Genomic DNA, 17,177 nt, shown 5'->3' with positions numbered 1-17,177 from the left:
AAGAGACAAGACAACAAATGATTGTTTATTTCTTTGTTCTTCACATAAATTGCATGTATATGATTGTATGTACAGTTATATACAACCAAAACTCTACACCAACATAATTTCAGCCACCATAGCAGCTTCGTTGAAAAACGAACTTCACAGGGCTGTATCGCTCCGTAATTTATTCTAAACGATGCAGAAGTACTAAATGTCGTACACCCAACTGATCAATGTCCAATGGCACGGTCTGTCTTCAAAGGCTGCTGCTGCAGCGAAATGTGTATTTCGACCGCATGCCTCCCATTTTTTTGCGCACGAGGCAACAGGTAAGGCATCTGTGCTACTTCGATACTTCTATATTTTTATCTGCTAATCAATATCCCATGTTTATTTACCACTGATAGCACACCTCACTTATTATTCTCATATTTTTAGCACGTATGTTTTTCCCTCACTTACAAAGTGATTGATTTTAGGTTACTTTAAAGCGATGGGACATCCATGAATACTTAAACGATTGTAAACGCTTCGCATCATTTGTTTGGCGTTCTTTGGCCAGAACTGACCCTTGACCCGTTAAGGCTAAATTATTGATCAATCTGCAATGAAACGCATGTTCGCAAATTAAGAAAGTCGTTGTACTTGTATTGTTGTCGTCTACATATTCATCAATTACGTATGCTAACGTTACATAGGTTCACGCCAATGAAATGGCTCAGACATTGGCTGTGATATTTTACAATGAAACAGTAACAATAAATGATGACTAACGACCGCTGCCAATCTCGCCAAAGCTATCTACAATACATATACCTTGCCCGTAACCTAACTATCAGCGCCTGTTACTTATCTGCTAAATTAATGACCGCACACATTCCAGTACCTCAACCCACTTCGATGCTTTTCTCCTGAACGTGAAATCGAAAGTTAGAATCTCGGCTGCATCAGTTGCATTTCATTCGTATGCAGACGCACTTGCTACTTCTACTGCGGAAGAGACATGAGCATCGCGAGTCAACAATACGCGTTTCGATATCGCTATTTGAACAGAACATTCACACATTTAGGGCGTCGAAGCGGGAACTACATTCCACGGATTGTCAATAATGCTAATCTGCGGTTGGATTCTCGAAATAAATTTTCAATGGAGTGGGAATAACAGCAATGTTATAGCAGTACCATCGATATGTTCAATGGAATTCTCAGGGTTTGATCATTCAGCGAACGTATTGCTAAACCCACCAGTTGTTTCTGAAGAAACAGTACGGTTGTTTGTCCTAATTCACTCTGTTTGGACGAATGAGTTTAAATATGTGATGTTGTACTAGTAGGTCTAGGCATCGCCCGTTGATGTAACACGTGGCGCCAAAGCATACAAAAGGTCGCCCATTTTGCTTATTTGCGTATTTTATTGGATCACATGTCGTCTTTGTCCTAGCAAAACTTGAAGCCCCTTCATCTTCTGTCAGCGCTGATTCACTTCTTGCTGTGACCCATGATTCCGTCCGTACCTCCAACACCGCCGCCTAGAGCAGCAGCTTTATTGGGGGCCATGATGATCAAAGCTGAAAACGCAGAATGCATTAGATAATGGGTTGGTATTTCAGTTTAATAATACATGCATCTTCGCCATGAGCAATTTAACTGTTATTTACTGGGATCGGTTTACCACGAATCTTTGTTACAAAAACAGGAATAAATGAATAATCCAATTATGCCTTTTAAGAGAACCGTTCCATGGGGATCGGAGCGCTATGCAACAGTCAACAGAAACGCAGGCTTAAGGGGTACTATGCCAGTTGTGATAATGGAAGCGGCAGTGTTGTCATACCCTGTTCTCAGTATCCACAATTACGCAATGAATAGGTAATAAGTTATTGGTGAATATTGAAGCTATCATATTATATAAACAAAAACAAATAGAGCACAAAACTGCCTCTAAACTCAACGCTTTACATGGTGAGGATGCAAAATTACAAGGAAAATAACCGTGAGCACACCGGAAGAACGCAGAACAGAAAACATAGCTCAAATTAAAGGAAAAACAACGAAGACAAAGGCTAGGCACGAAAAATGACACACGCGTTGTAATAATCGGGCATCAGTAACATTTAGCCCAAATAACGATCCTCCTAAACCACGTTCTGATTATGAGCAACGCCAAAGTGCAGGAGAGCTGATTAATTTAGACCCCATGGCGGACTTTCCCGAGCCCGTGATGCACCGGAAGAGGGAGTTTCTGCATTCGGTCCCCATCCAAATGGCACCACAGCGGTCGGGATTTGATCCCTCGATCTCGGCTTTAGCCAATGAAGCCCCTACGCCACCGTGGCGAGCTATTAGCATTACTATTTTACACGAGCACTCTCTTGTAAGTAGGTCACCACGTGTAACCATGAAAAGCACTAACATCTATAGTAATAAAACAACAACACGATTGATAAATAAAATCGAATTTGACAAGGTATATGCACCTATGGCAACGGCAACGGCTGCGAGAAGGTCCATTCCCAATACACGGTTCATGTTGAATGGCACTGGAGAAGAAAGTGCAGATGTAGTGCCCAATAAAACATAAAAACAATGGTGCCTCAGGCAAAAATATTCTGCAACATTTACGCGTTTACCCTTCTCCCACCAAAGCTTTGTTTCACTTTTATTATAACATGAAGTGAGAACAAAAAGGCAAATCTCGTTCTTCTGCATAGTTGCAACACATTTAAGAGTTTGTACAATAGCGTTCTGTTGTTTTTTATAGTTAAGGTATCAGAATATGAAAGTTACAAGCGCAACGTTCGAACGTGCCTGACGTACGCTAAAATTTGTATTGCAGGTAAGAGCAGATGGTGAAAACGCCAGCGGCAAGCGGCACTACTATCTATTAACTATAGGGGTTATGCTGTGTCAGCATAACAGCATAGTCGGTCTTCCCCACGGACAAGATGATTTTCACAGAGCGATATACCGTGACGCTATTCTGCTTTCAAGACGATTTGTATGAAACGACGTCTTCGGCAAAGAAAACGTTCTTACCATCGACAGAAGTCGTTGGTTTCGATATAACGAAGTGGCTTCCCTCTTTCTTTTCTTTCATCATGCGTCTCAAGCATAGAAACACAGCTTGTGTGTCGCATTAAGCTTATGCGGGAAAAAAAGGAAACATTCTCCATCATTCCCTATGGTTCAGCAAACTCTGCACACTTACTGTTTTACTCGAGGGTAGTGTCTAGGATAGTAACAAAAGAATGTTGGGAGCACTCTGACAAACCCACCAGCCTTAGCGTTTGTCGTATTTCCGCCTGGCGACGCCGTCATGATGTGTTAGAGACATGTTTTCATCTGTCTAAATTTTACGACAAGGATATCGTTGAACCAATTATAATGCATTGCAGACTTCTTGTCTCACATGTAAAATGCCGATGTGTTGAACAATGAGTATGAAAAAAGCGAATGAGAAAACATTAGATAAAATGTCATACCACACAGGGATCTTTTATTCCGAGTATGCACACTTAGGCAAACAATTGGTAACAAGCTGCCAATCTAGACGGCGATATAATCTCTAGGGTAAATCAGAAGCGTACACAGCCACTTACTCACCTGTACTGGTACGACAACCCTTCAGCTGTGTCGGCCGCAGTGGTTGGTTTAAGGGAAGCTCTCTTCCAGTGGGCCTTAAATACTAGGACGAATTGTTGAGGTCCCTTCATTAGGCTAACAGTGAATAACAAGAGGCCGATTAATTAAAAACTAAATGCAACACTTATGACAGCCTTCACTCTAAGCTTCATCTGATTTTCATTGAGCACTTTTCGTATCCGGCTAATGCTACAAAGGTAATTGCAAGAGAATGAGGAAAGCTTTCAGCATTATTGAATAAAGATCTTTTCACTCACGCTTTCTCTTTTTCGATCGCTTCAGTAATTGAAAATTGCCAGGGTAATGAGTAAATTTCTTTTGGTACACCGCCTAACATTAGAACGAAACACCAACACATGCACAAAAGGGTTCCCTGCAAGCAATTTTAGAAGTAATTTGATTGACTTGGAAGAATGCACCGTTTTTGCCATAACGGATTGGATTTGCCTTATGGAGCTCTGCCTACTTAAAGAATATTATTTGAGATTGGCACGGACCTTATTTGTTGTATATGTTAGGAAACATATACAAGCGTGCGTTCGAGAAGCGCCGGGTACCAAAAGAGCGCGCTTGGAAGCCACATATTTGCAAAAAGCAAGAATGCTTTCTCAGCAAACCCAAGCAGAAGAGGACGCCAAAAATGTGGTTGGTAGCTTTGCGGACTTGCTGAAGGCCTTGCCAAGCTTTCAGAGTTCGGACTTTTGGACAGTTTTGAACAAGGACTCCAACGTTTTATTTTTGGACGTGTCACTTCAATCTGTTCCTGCAGTCCGTACTTCGGTGATCGTGTCCACAGACCTGCGCGTCGAAGTATATTTTGGTGAAACGGATGTGAGGAAGTGTGGTGATGTGTTAGTTCCTGAAAAGCTGTGCGACTTGCGAGATTTGAAAAGTGTGTTACACGTGATCGAACAGACACGTAAGGATATCAGCACTGAGCGTTCTGAAAAGGCCCGTCATCTACTGACATTGGTTTCGACATTGCTAGAGGAAGTAAGTGGAAAACATTTCGCATGTGAGTTGCAAGAATGGCATTTGGAAGTGCTTAAATTCTTGAAGAGTCAAGTTGATCTTGTTTTGAATAATGCTGGCCGATATCCCCCCGATTTATTGGTTTTTGCTAGCCTTTTGTTCAGAATTTCACCTCATGCATATAGATTCATGAGAAGTTCGATGAAGCTTAAGATGCCGCATCCTGATACGATCAGAAGACTGTGTTCATCGTACGATGTACGCCCTGAAACGGAGCAGCAAGAATGTAGCTTTCTTTCCTATGCAAAGCGTATTGTAAGCACATATAAAGAGCATGAAAAGACTGTAACGTTAATGATTGATGAGATTCACCTTCAATCGTTTTTTTTATTACAAGGCTGGCTTTGCTACTGGTGCTGCGGTAAATTCATCGACTGCAGCAAAAACTGCCCACGTATTTATGATGCAGAGCCTGCTTTCTTCAAACAAGGATGTTGTACACATTCTTCCTGCGGCACAAATCGGTGCTTAGGCGCTGCACGACTTCCTTCGGAAGATTGTTCTTGATCTAGAGGCATCTGGTTTTAGAGTATACGCAGTGACCCCGGAAATAACTCCATAAACAGAAAAGCCATGTCCTATTTCGCTAAGACTGCAAGTGTCAGCATTGTTTACCAGCATCCTGCTGACCCATCACGACCCCTGTTTTTCGTGTTGGACCCAGTTCACATACTAAAGTGTATAAGAAATAACTGGCTGAATCAAAGAAACATTGGGAAATGCATGTACTTTCCTGAACCGAAGAGTGATGAGGCAGAACCAAAGATACTTACAGCATCTTTCAAGGTAGTATGCCAGTTGAACGAAGCTGAAAAGCATGATCTCTTGAAGCTAGCACGAACGCTCACTTTGAAGGCACTGAACCCCTCGAACATGGAACGGCAGAACGTTAAACTGGCCTTAAAGATTTTTAACTCATCTACTGTTGCTGCTCTCATGTTGCAACGTTCCAGCATGCAAAGGAAACATGTCAATATGTCGACACCATTTTGACTTTGTGGAACATTGTTAACGTCAAGACGCCAAGAAAAGTACAGCGGCTGCGAGATCAGTTGCAATGTCCAATAGTTTCATCGTCATGTCCTCAACTAGAATTCTTAGAGAGAATAGTTCAATGGCTTGATCACTGGGGAAGCCTCAAACATGACAATGGCCGCTTGACACGTGAAACGCACATAGCTTTCAGCCACACTACCCACGCCTTGCACGAGCTTGCCATATACTGTCTCGAAGAGCTTCATTTCGAGTATGTTCTTTTGGGCAAATTTCAAACTGATAGCTTAGAGGACCGCTTTGGAAAGTACCGGACGTTCTGGACCTGCCAGATTTGGACATTCTACTACCACCGAGCGCGAGCACGTTGGAGACAAGTGTAAATTCAGGAAACGGCCAGTTTCAAGTCACTGTGACCGACTCTGACATTGAGAAAAAAACGTCAAGCCTACCGGCACTAACCTTTGTTGCCGGCTATTATGCCCATCCAGCTCTTTTAGGTTGACATGCGCATCTTGCAGTGAAAGCCTTGTGATGCAAGACGTCGATCTAGATGACCCTGAGAATGCATTAATAATGAAGATGACAAGGGGTGGCGTGAAGTTTCCACGAGCAGTTGTAGTTGATGCTGAACTCTTTACTGAAATTATATGGGACAAGCTCAGGACACCAGAATATTTCGTACGATTTTTCAGCCTTCCTAGGCAGAAGGATACTCTTGTCGGCCTTGTGTTCGCTACTCTTCATGACTTTGAGGATGTATATGTGTGTGATTTCGGTCATCCTGCACAGGAGGTAATGGGGCATGTTGTAAGTGCTGCAGCGAATACACTGCTGAACAACTTGTGCCGCACAGAAAACGACAAATTACGCAACCCCAATAACGACCGAAAATTGCAGACCTTGAAGGCCTGAGATGTTTCTCATTATTTATTTTTTATTCATGAAGCTCTGTTTTGTTGAATATCTACATATGTTTGTGTTGACAGAGCCCTTGTAAAAAGAAACCTGTGGCGTAGCTAGGACTTATTTGCCTAAATTATCAAAATTTAAACCCTGCATTTTGGCCAATTCAAATGTTAGCGTTTGAGTGCATTGTGCTACCTCATTACGATTCGAACTCTCCATGCTACCGCGATTCATTTATTGCATGTTTTCCTTTAGGACTGAGAGTAGGCCTCTCGTTTTTTACTTATTTTCACCATTATCTCAGTATTTTATGCAGACCAAAAAGGCCTGCAAACAAGGCGGGTGGAAATAACCACAAGAAATGGTACAACAAAGACGGAAGCTTATTCTATTTGACAATTAGTTGTGCGTGACCCTATAATGATAAAATTTTCAAAATGAAATGAACCTCGATATACGTGTGTCTATCGAGGACTGTTTTACGCAATGCAAGAGTGAGAATGATAATTGTATATGGAAGATTTAAAACGTTTGTTTCTGAATGCAGTTCTTATCATTCGTGAATAAAGTATTCTGTGTCTTCAATATGCAGTGTTCCTCTTTCTTTCTTTCCGTCTAAGGTTAAAGTGACTAAGCTGCATGCAGTTTGCTTGTCTTCCCTACCAAACATCACAAGCACAATAAGGCAGGTCGTGTTGCGATACACGCAAAAAAGATGTCGCCAATCAAGTAATCTAAGGAAGGTATGAAAGAATGTTGCTTTCTATGGTGGTGTTGACTGCGGTGAACCACCGGCTCCCCCTTATTTTTTTGCGTCAGCTATACGTGTCTTCCTTTGGAACCGAAGCATATACATTTATAGGTTGCTGTCACTTTAAGGACAACACTAACTTTCCCATGTCATAGTATCCGCGACGCGCAAAGAGACACCCTGCAAGCGCAACGAACCTAGGCGCGGAGACGCCGGCAGCGTCGACTTTCTGGCCCATCCGACTAGCGTGACGTCACACCGGCGTGCGGAGGCCTTACATTTTTTTCTAGGTGACTTTGCCAGAGCGCGCCAGCTCTCCCTTGGAGACAGAAGGTATGCGGCTAGGCCGCACGAGTAGATGGCGGGGGCGTTCTGGCCGGGCAGCTGGGCGTAGAACTCGGGCCCGTAGCCCGACTGCTCTCGTCCTGCCCACGGGCACAGAAGCTCGAACGCCACCCGCCGTGGTTGCTCAGTGGCTATGGTGTTGGGCTGCTGAGCACGAGGTCGCGGGATCAAATCCCGGCCACAGCGGCCGCATTTCGATGGGGGCGAAATGCGAAAACACCCGTGTACTTAGATTTAGGTGCACGTTAAAGATCCCCAGGTGGTCGAAATTTCCGGAGTCCTCCACTACGGCGTGCCTCATAATCAGAAAGTGGTTTTGGCACGTTAAACCCCATAATTAATTAACAGAAGCTCGAACGCCGGCGTCGGGCAGCAGGCGGTACGACTAAAATCCCTCAATCATTTAAAAGTACCGCCAGGCTTTGATCCAGCCGACAGCGCCTGCGATAGGCTGATCGGTGACATGTGACCTTGCTCCGCCCCTTTGCCGCCATGAAAGTTCCTGCGCGCCGGGCGAAGAGCGCGCGTTTCGCCTGTTGTGCTTTGCACATCGCTGCGATAATTTCGTTCCGGGAGGTCCGAAATGCCTTGTTGCTGTGCGGTTGGGTGCCGAAACCGGACGAAGGATGGCAAGAAGTTATTTTGCATCGCGCGCGGCAACCAAACCTAACCAGACGAAAAGTATGGTTACACAAAATTGCACGGACGGACTTTGAACCGTCGGTAACAGCACGACTATGCGAGGCAAGTAACATACAACGATACAAAGGTGCCATAGAAAGTATACACGTGCGTGTGTCGAGCGGTGATAGTATTTCACTCGCGTGCATGAATGTTGAGGGCCGGAGTTTGTGGAGATTATTTATTTTAGTTCTCTGTGAGCCCGCTGAATAGATCGGCATGACCTAGGATGCGAAGGACCGAAATGCCTTGTTGCTGTGCGGATGGGTGCCGAGATCAGACGGAGGATGACAAGAAGTTATTTTGCATCCCGCGCAGCAAACAAAACCTAACCAGAAGGTAATTCTGGTTGCATAGAAATGGACGGAAAGACTGAACCGTCGGTAACTGCACGACTACGCGAGGAAAGTAACGTAGAGCGATACGAAGGTGCGAGAGAAAGTATACACCTGTGTGCGCAGAGCTGCAGTATTATTTCATTCGCGCGCATGAATGATGACGGCCGAAGTTTGAGGAGATTGAATGTTGACTTACATTGAATGTTGACTTGATTGAATGTGATTTTAGTGCATTACGAGCCCGTTGACCTAGCAAGTGCAGTATGACCTAGCATGCAAGTAAATAGTGGGGCAGAAACGCATTAACTCGCTGACAAATATCCGCATTGCGTTACGTGCGATAAAAAATAAAATTCAGCAGCGAATTCTACTTTTACACCTTCCTGTGTTTGTGCGCGCGTTGTTAACTGCGCTTTACAACATGTCCAAAATGTAATTTCCAATATCCTAATCGTATTTTGTGCATCGCATATGTGAATAAATATATTGCTAAGTGCCTGCATTACTCTGTTTTTAAAAACGAATACTGCATAGCCACAGCTACTGGCCGTCAAATAATAAAGCGTAATACAGTATATCAAAGTACATTACATACAGCTGCGAGCTCCTTCCTTCCAAGTTTCCCTTACACTCGAAGATGGTTCAGTAATCGGCAATGCCATTTTACTGATGAAAAACACACAACTGCAAATAAACATAAGAAAAACGCCACAAGCGATACGCGGATTGCCAGCAAAACACAGTGCAGTAATAGCTGGGTCAATCCGCGTGCGTTTCGTATAAGGGCCCTCTAATTCTTACAGGGATTTAGCGGTGCACGGAGGCGAAAAGGGATAAAGACAACAATGCGCGTCATGATTCGAGTTTACGCGGCGACGTCGCACGGTTCACGAGAACAGTCAACCACATTCACACACGCGCACACACTACGCTCGATGTTGGTGTGCCGCGAGATCAGATCGCGCTGGCAGCCCGAACACGATCGAGGAGACACGCTGACACGATCCATACCACCTCTTCATCATGTCACCACAGTTGCACTGGCTCGTAGCATTGAACCACAAGACACAGCAGTCGTCGTGTAATCGCTACACGACATACACACTCAGCGACAAGAAGATTGTTGGCGCACTCGTTTCCACAAACACACAGGATGTTGTTTAGTTGCCGTGAGGGTCGCGCGCTTTGAGAATCGCACGTTTGAGCGACGTTATGTCGAAAGTTTTCCGGTCCAAGCGACTGCCAGCCTTCATTTTTACACGACTTCTTCGTTCAATGCAACCGCTATGTGTACGCAGCACACTTACATGCAAAAGATTTCACAGAGCATACGGGATTAAGCGTAAGCAATCACCAAGGCTCGCGCGGCGATTGAGCGCAAACGAACGAAATGTAAACACGCGGAATCGAGGCGATCAATCCCTCATTACGCTCTCTTGAGCTATTTTCTTGGAGCACTTATTTGAAATTAAAGGACTAAATTTAGCAGTTCGGGTCCTTCTTTCGTTTTTCACCACAGTCAGGCACCAGAAGGTTTTATTTCCGCGCGTATGCAGATATTTTTTCACCTCACGAATGCCGCGGCGCCGCGGTTTAGCGTTGGCGCCGTCTGCTACAGGAACTTCCTAGGTGGCGCGCGCGGCAGATGGCGCTACCTTGAAAATTATAGAGGGACCTTAGGTACGACAGATGGCGGCGGCGTTCTGGCTGGGCAACTGGGCGTAGAACTCGGGCCCGTAGCCCGACTGCTCTTGTCCCGCCGACGGGCGCAGAAGCTCACCGGCCTTGAGCAGCTGGCGGCACGCTCGGGTAGGCTGGCGACGCACAGGAACGGGTTGGCAGGAGGCCCCGGTCGGGTGAAGTCCTGGTGGCTCGGGTCCGGAACCCGACGGCCTGTCCTCAACTCCCGGTTCGGTGGCCCACCTTCTCCTGGCGTCGCTTCCTGGAACTCTCCCGGCGTCTCCCCCTTCTGCCAGCGCGCCTTGCCTTGGCCGATTAGTCATTTTCCGATTGGCTGCCTGACGCCCAATGGCCTTTCCTAATTGGTTGGCATTTTACTTTTGTTTTCTTTTCTTCCGCCGCGCGTTCGCGTGCCGGACGCTCTTCGGCGTCGTCGTTTTCCTCCAGTACGGAATTCGCCTCGGCGCGCGCACTCCTTGTCGTCTGCTTTTTTCCGTCCCGATCACCGAACCATGTCGCGCACTACACACATCACAGATATTAACGCCTAGATAACGGTAAGAGTCGACTTTAGTCAGGGGTGTGGAATTAAGAAAGTACTGGTGGTTAATTATGTCTCGCTTGCGAGTTACACACATGTACTTGCACTTGGAAACGTTGACGGACATGAGTCAAATAGAGCATCAATTTGCTATTTTGCTTAGGTCTTCCTGGAGTATTAGTTGGTCATTATGGGAGGATATGCGCCGATAGGAGACGCAGTCATCACCTAATCACCGAATTAATGAAAGAATGATATTAGGGAGGTCATTTAAACAAATTAGAAACAAACGAGGTCCGAGCACAGAGCCCTCTGGTACACCTGACAAGACTGGACTACTTGTCGACTTGAGGTTATCGATGACAGTGTGATGTGAGCGGTTTGTGAGAAAACATTCAATCCAGGACAATACAAGTGGGTCGAGATTAAGACAAGCAAGTTTCGCGGTAAGACGTAGATGGGCGACCCAATCAAACGCCTTTGCAAAGTCAAGAGAGATAACGTCGGTTTAAAAAGGGAGTCAAGATGGAGGTGAAGGTCTGTGGTCAATTCGAACAGCGGCGTTTCACATGAGTGGACTCGTCTAAATCCATGTTGATTTGGAAAGAAAAAGAGTGCTTGTCTAAATGAGATGCAATACTGGAGCACAATATATGCTGTAGAATTTTACAAGGCATGCAAGTTAGGGAAATTGGGCGGTAATTGCATGGACTGGAACGACTACCAGATTTGTACACAGGTACAATAGAGCTAATGAACAATTAAACATGAACAGGGCAATAAACCACGAGGAAAACAGAAGTAGCCGCCGGTAGAAGCCGACAATGCCCATTCCGCAAAATGCGGCTAATTTTCTTTTAGTCCATTGAGGGTACCGTACAAGCCACAGTACGCTTTGTTTTGTATTTCTGTATTTGTACCAAATCCACAATCTGCCGTCCGTCCGTTCCAGTCCCTGTTTCGGCAGCCTCGCAGGTATGATATATCCAACCGTGGGCCTCACGGATATGATACACGTGGGGAATGCAATGTTGGTAATAACTTATGGAATCGAAACATCGAGATTGCGAGTGGAGAAACTCGCTACGCAGTGAGTGAGCAGAATAAGGCGGATCAACGGAGTATATAATATAAAAAAATGTTAAACGCAACCTGAACCATCGAGACAATGATGTCATGGTATGTAGGGGGACATGTCTCGTTCAATAACTAAATGTGGATATTTACGTAAAGTGAAATGGAAAAGAGCCAAACACTGAAAATATTCGCACTTTTGATCCCTGGTCACCCTAATTTCGCAAAGAGCAGAAAAGATGGCCCGTCTTCTCTTCACACCAACTGTTTCCATGAACATGCGCAACAACCTATAGATTGCGGCTGTGTAAATTGTAAACGTTTTTCCGATTCTCGTCAAACGTATCCAACCAGCCGTATTTTTAATGTGATAAAAGCATGTATTCACAATTATGATGTCAACAGGCATTTTATTGCAGGCGAGCTGGTCATCCAGACCGTGACAAAGGTGGAATGGCTGGATTCAGGACACACGAAAATTCACTTCTTGCCAAAGCCTTGGATGCCTCCGGTTCCTCCCACGCCTCCTCCGAGGCTAGCGAGAGCTTCCTTGGGAGCCATAACGATCAAAGCTGAAATGTAGAAGAAAGCAGTTTCAGGCCTAATAAAGGGGGCCTTTGTAACAATAACCGTTCATCAAAATTACGTGTTATTTCTGGCAAAAGGTCAGAAGTTGGATTTATAATTATCGAGGTAGAATTTTAGAAAAAATGTTCTGGTGCTCAGATGAAGAAATCGAGAACTATTTTTGCGAATAGTTAAGGCGTAATTTGCACATAAAAAAGACAGGCGATAACCATGCTCGACTGTATTTCCATATCCCCATGTCCACGGAAGCGGCATGGTTTTTCGTTCACTGAGTGGTAACAACCTCTCTGAGAAGCAGCAAATAAATGTTTAGCAATTGAAAACGCCCACTGGGCATCTGTCCTGCTCACATCGTGTCTCGCCGAAAACGGTTCCCCGAAAAGCAGTAGCTGCTCATTTCCTGTTAAAACTTCGACATCACACAGAGCGCTAGGCAAATTCAGCATATTGTTCACATGTTCTCATACTTCGATATTTTTTTTTTCATTTAATTTGACAAATCCATATATTAGGGCACGTGCAATTATTCTAATAATAACCAATAACAGCAGGATTGGAGAACAGCCAATTACAACAGGATGTAATAACAACAGGGTTGAGTGTTCAAAAGCTAAAAACAGGTATATCTGTTGTTGTATCACCAGTTCACCAAGCATACAAGGGCTTAACATTAATTTCTTCAACAGACATAGCCTACCGAAAAATAGCGCTGAAGTTGAGGAAGAATAACCATAGCTGTACCACACGAGTTTTTACAGCGTAAGTTTAAATTAAGTGGTTAATATTTAGTCGATATATATATATTCGAAATTTTTTCGATATTACTGGCACCCGTAATGCACTTGCAAAGGTTTACTTCGAAAACTTTAACTTCCGCATTTTCTTTGGAAAGGCCCCAACAATATATTTGATTCTTTTGGTATCAGGGATCGGAGGGTAGCTTCTTATTATTTGTATAGTCCTGAAAGCTTCGGGAACATGGTAGCGCATGCTATGACGTGAATGCGTGACATCAGAATGCAGAACGGTAAAGTACTTTTTATTTCACTGGCTCAATGATGAGCAGCTACCGTTACTATAAAAAAATGTCACGCTTCCATGGCCGACATATTATCATACAGAGATGTCACTGCTTCGCAATCGTAGTGTTTTATTGTGGATATTACATTTACTTGTGTTAGATTTTAGATTTATGTTGGCTAATTGTAGCTTTTGTTTTGTCATGATGTGAAAAAGTAAGCAATGGATAGAAAGCAAATGGTTATCTTTACCAATTACGATTGCGGCGACCGACAGGAGGTCCATTCCAAACTGGCGGTTCATGTTGCTTTGTGCTGCAGGAAAATAAATTGAGCCACCTATGAGTTCCACAGGAAAACTGCACTGGCTCTCAGTTAATAAGCATTTTACGCTAAACGCTGACGGGGCTACCGTATTTGCAACATTGGATTGCATCAAAAGACTGCTAATATGGTTGTATTGATACTTATATCTTTTGGAGCGGGAGATCAAGCCCCTATACATGTGATCAGCAGCTTCTTAAGATTGATTAGCAGAAAATAAGGTTCCACAGCCAGGCATGCTACACGCCGTTTCATGCTCGCTTTTTGTAAAATGGAAAACCATAATCTACATTAGTATATGTATTTGCAGCCATACGACTAATTACTGCTTTATTTGCGTGTTAAGATATGTTTTCTCTTCTTCTTGAATGACTCCATGTCTTCACTGCGCTTAATTTGTATTGACAACCTGTTCCAACACTGTTCCACCTCAGGGTGTACCCTAACAAGTGTCTCACAATGCAGATGATTGTTTCGAAATTTCACCAACTCTCCAATCGAGCAAGCATAGGCTTCATTCCTCAGTGTCTTTTTCCTTGAAATATATAATAACGGCGTCATTAGCCATCGAGTGGAATTCTTTTCAGTGAAACTACTGTTTAGGTAAAGTTTGAAATGGAATCTCGCAGGTCCTGACATACTTTTACATATGGATCAAACTATGTAGAACTGTTTTCACATTCAAAATGGTATGCCTAACTATGAAAACTTTATATGGCGTATTCATAAACACCATATGATATTTTCTTTTCAGATAATTTTTAAATAAACCAGTATACCCAGGACGTGCACCGGGGATACAACTTATGTGCCGAAATAGCGCGCGATAAAACATGGCTCGAAATCGAGCGGCGAAAAGGCCTATTCTCACCAGTGAGACTGTAGATGGCAGCGTCTGAAACGTCGCTAGGTGAAGGGATGAATTTGTGAAGGTTCAGGCCTCGCTTATATCCTGCAAAAAGTACTTGGGATTCCTCGTTTTATGAGCTGTGGCGAATAAAACAAATTGAAACAATAAAAGCGCAATTTTTCGGAACGTCTCTGTAACGAACATTTGACCTTCCTCATGGAAGAGCAATGGTTCGATAAAAATCGTACACGAAATTTAGAAAAAATCAATTTCTCTAATGAAATGTTCCTGGCGCCAATAGTGGAATAAAAAAAATAGAAAGAATGGCCAACAGAAAACTTGGATGATTGCTTCAAACATCCGGTAATTTTGGGTTGTACCTAATTAGAGAGCAGGAGAGCCATGCTTGAGCAGTCGGCAAATGCTTGCCTTGTATTTTTCGTTCTGTCAAAGGACATTGCGGGTAAAGCAGCTGTCATGACACAATGATTTCTTCGCAGCATCGTTACTTCCTCTCTCTAAATTTTATATTGCCTTTCCCAGTCTCCATGCAACCGCTATGACCAGGTTTTGGAATTTTTCGCATATTGTGGTTAGGGCAGCTACAACAGAAAGAAGGCGATTTAAAACTCTAAGGAGGCGTCAGCTTGTTTTGTATTTTCGATTGCAACTATTGCTGGTTTTACTACTTGTGCATACTCGTAAAAAGAAGCTCATGACAGTGACCTGTTTCTCTAACCTTGTTTAATATGTGCGCCACAAAGCAGCGACCAAATGAAAGCATAGAAGATAGGCCAATTTAACTACAATGACGTTTTACTCTTATAGTGAAAACTACAAATGGGAATCTACATATTACGTCGTAGTTAAGTAAATTAAAAATGTTTAATTCAATCTGCTTAAGGCATTAAACTTGATAACACATCTTAAATGTTGTCATTGGAGCAACATCCATGTGATTCATATTGTAACTGTTAATAAGCAATGGTGATAGCAAAGAAGATCGTTGAATTTCAACGGCCAGAGGTTGCCCAGCTTGTTGGATTATGAAATGAATGCTTCTAAAGCAAGCAGCGTTTGTTTCTATTGAGATTGGCTATTCAAAGACGATTTCGCGACTGCCATTTTATTTCTTTATTTGGCAGACGTTTTGAGACTAGTGTACTCAATTTTTCTAGCTTGACAGCAGCTTCGGTTTCTGTCTTTAAAACTTCGTGCTTGCGTTATTTCCAAGATTTTTCTTTAGGTTTGACGTATTTCGTTTGCAAAGTGATTTGGCTTTTGATATTTGCCGTTTCTGCGCAATAAAGAGTTAAATATGTTGTCTGTGTTCCTAACAATATCGCTTTCTTAAGGTTAGCTTCATTTGAAATATCTTTGCATGAAACAGACAACCAAAAAACAACCCATTCTTTTTACTCAAATGACTAAGCACGATGTTGAGCGGCGTAAGTTACTGCAGTGGCAATATGACGTGAATGAGGAACACTTCTTTCAAAATTAAAGTTAAAGAAACGCAGTGGATAGTCTCCTATGAAGGAAATGATCGGAGTGTTATGATCAGATAGTATACCAAACTGTTGTGTTCCTTCAATCTACACCTAAAAATAAAATTGGAAATAAAAGTGGGAGGTATTGTAATGTCAATTACCTTGTAATGTTAAATTTTACAGGCCTAACGACTACGAAGAAATCTTATATTGAATTTTCGTTTCGTTAGACTAACAGTAAACAATTGAATTTCATATTATTACGAAAATTCACAGTTTGTTTACCATAACCTTTCTCTTCGATGCAAGATGCACTAATGTAACACACTCACAGTACAACAAATATAATCGAAAACCGTACTCATTTCATTGGCAACATAATGTAAACCCCAAGAACACCGTATAGAAAAACTCTTGCCAAGATAATAAGAAACTATAATACGGAAACGTAAACAACCAGCTTCACTTAGATTTGTTGCAATTTTATTATATTTTCAGCCGTATAAATGGTGTGTGGGTGTCATGTTATCATGGAGGTATATTTTCCTTAAGGAAGGTTTGAAAACAGCATGGTAATTAAAGAAATGAATTGGTTTCTGTCACGTGTTCACACCTGCACCTCATTATGCAATGCATGAAAGGAGGTCTTCTTTATAATAGCAGTGATGTGTCTTTCCAAAGAAGGTATTTCGCATTAGCAAGTTAACGTGAAGCCCACTGACCAGTGTTGATATCACAACAGCGTGGCAGGGAAACGCTCTATTAGAGTGCTGTACGAGTTTTCTGATAAAAAATACCAGTCCATAGATGCGTGTGATTAAAAGAACCATGCCTACCAGACAGGCAATTCGTTATCACTAGGAAAATTGAAGAAGGCTTTCAAAATATAGCTTTCGCAATGAAAAAATTCCTGAGAGTTGTGTTACTCTTCAATA

The 17,177-nt window shown here is 43.1% G+C and overlaps 2 long non-coding RNA genes across 2 annotated transcripts; both read right to left on the bottom strand.

Annotated features, from left to right (window-relative positions):
* Positions 1–1,330: 1,330 nt before the first annotated feature.
* On the bottom strand, positions 1,331–7,760 carry LOC129382657 (uncharacterized). Its single transcript, XR_011895011.1, has 3 exons — positions 7,591–7,760; positions 2,463–2,525; positions 1,331–1,553 (listed from the first exon to the last, which is right to left on the bottom strand). It is a non-coding gene; the product is annotated as an uncharacterized lncRNA (long non-coding RNA).
* A 4,601-nt stretch (positions 7,761–12,361) lies between these two features.
* Positions 12,362–14,881, bottom strand: LOC129382656 (uncharacterized). The gene is made up of 3 exons (XR_008610695.1): positions 14,774–14,881; positions 13,831–13,893; positions 12,362–12,543 (listed from the first exon to the last, which is right to left on the bottom strand). It is a non-coding gene; the product is annotated as an uncharacterized lncRNA (long non-coding RNA).
* Between the last annotated feature and the right edge of the window lie 2,296 nt (positions 14,882–17,177).

The sequence above is a fragment of the Dermacentor andersoni genome, chromosome 6 (genome assembly GCF_023375885.2).
Source record: "Dermacentor andersoni chromosome 6, qqDerAnde1_hic_scaffold, whole genome shotgun sequence".
NCBI lineage: Eukaryota > Metazoa > Arthropoda > Arachnida > Ixodida > Ixodidae > Dermacentor > Dermacentor andersoni.
Note: the sequence above shows the minus strand (reverse complement) of the source record. Positions and strands in the feature narration are given on the sequence as shown.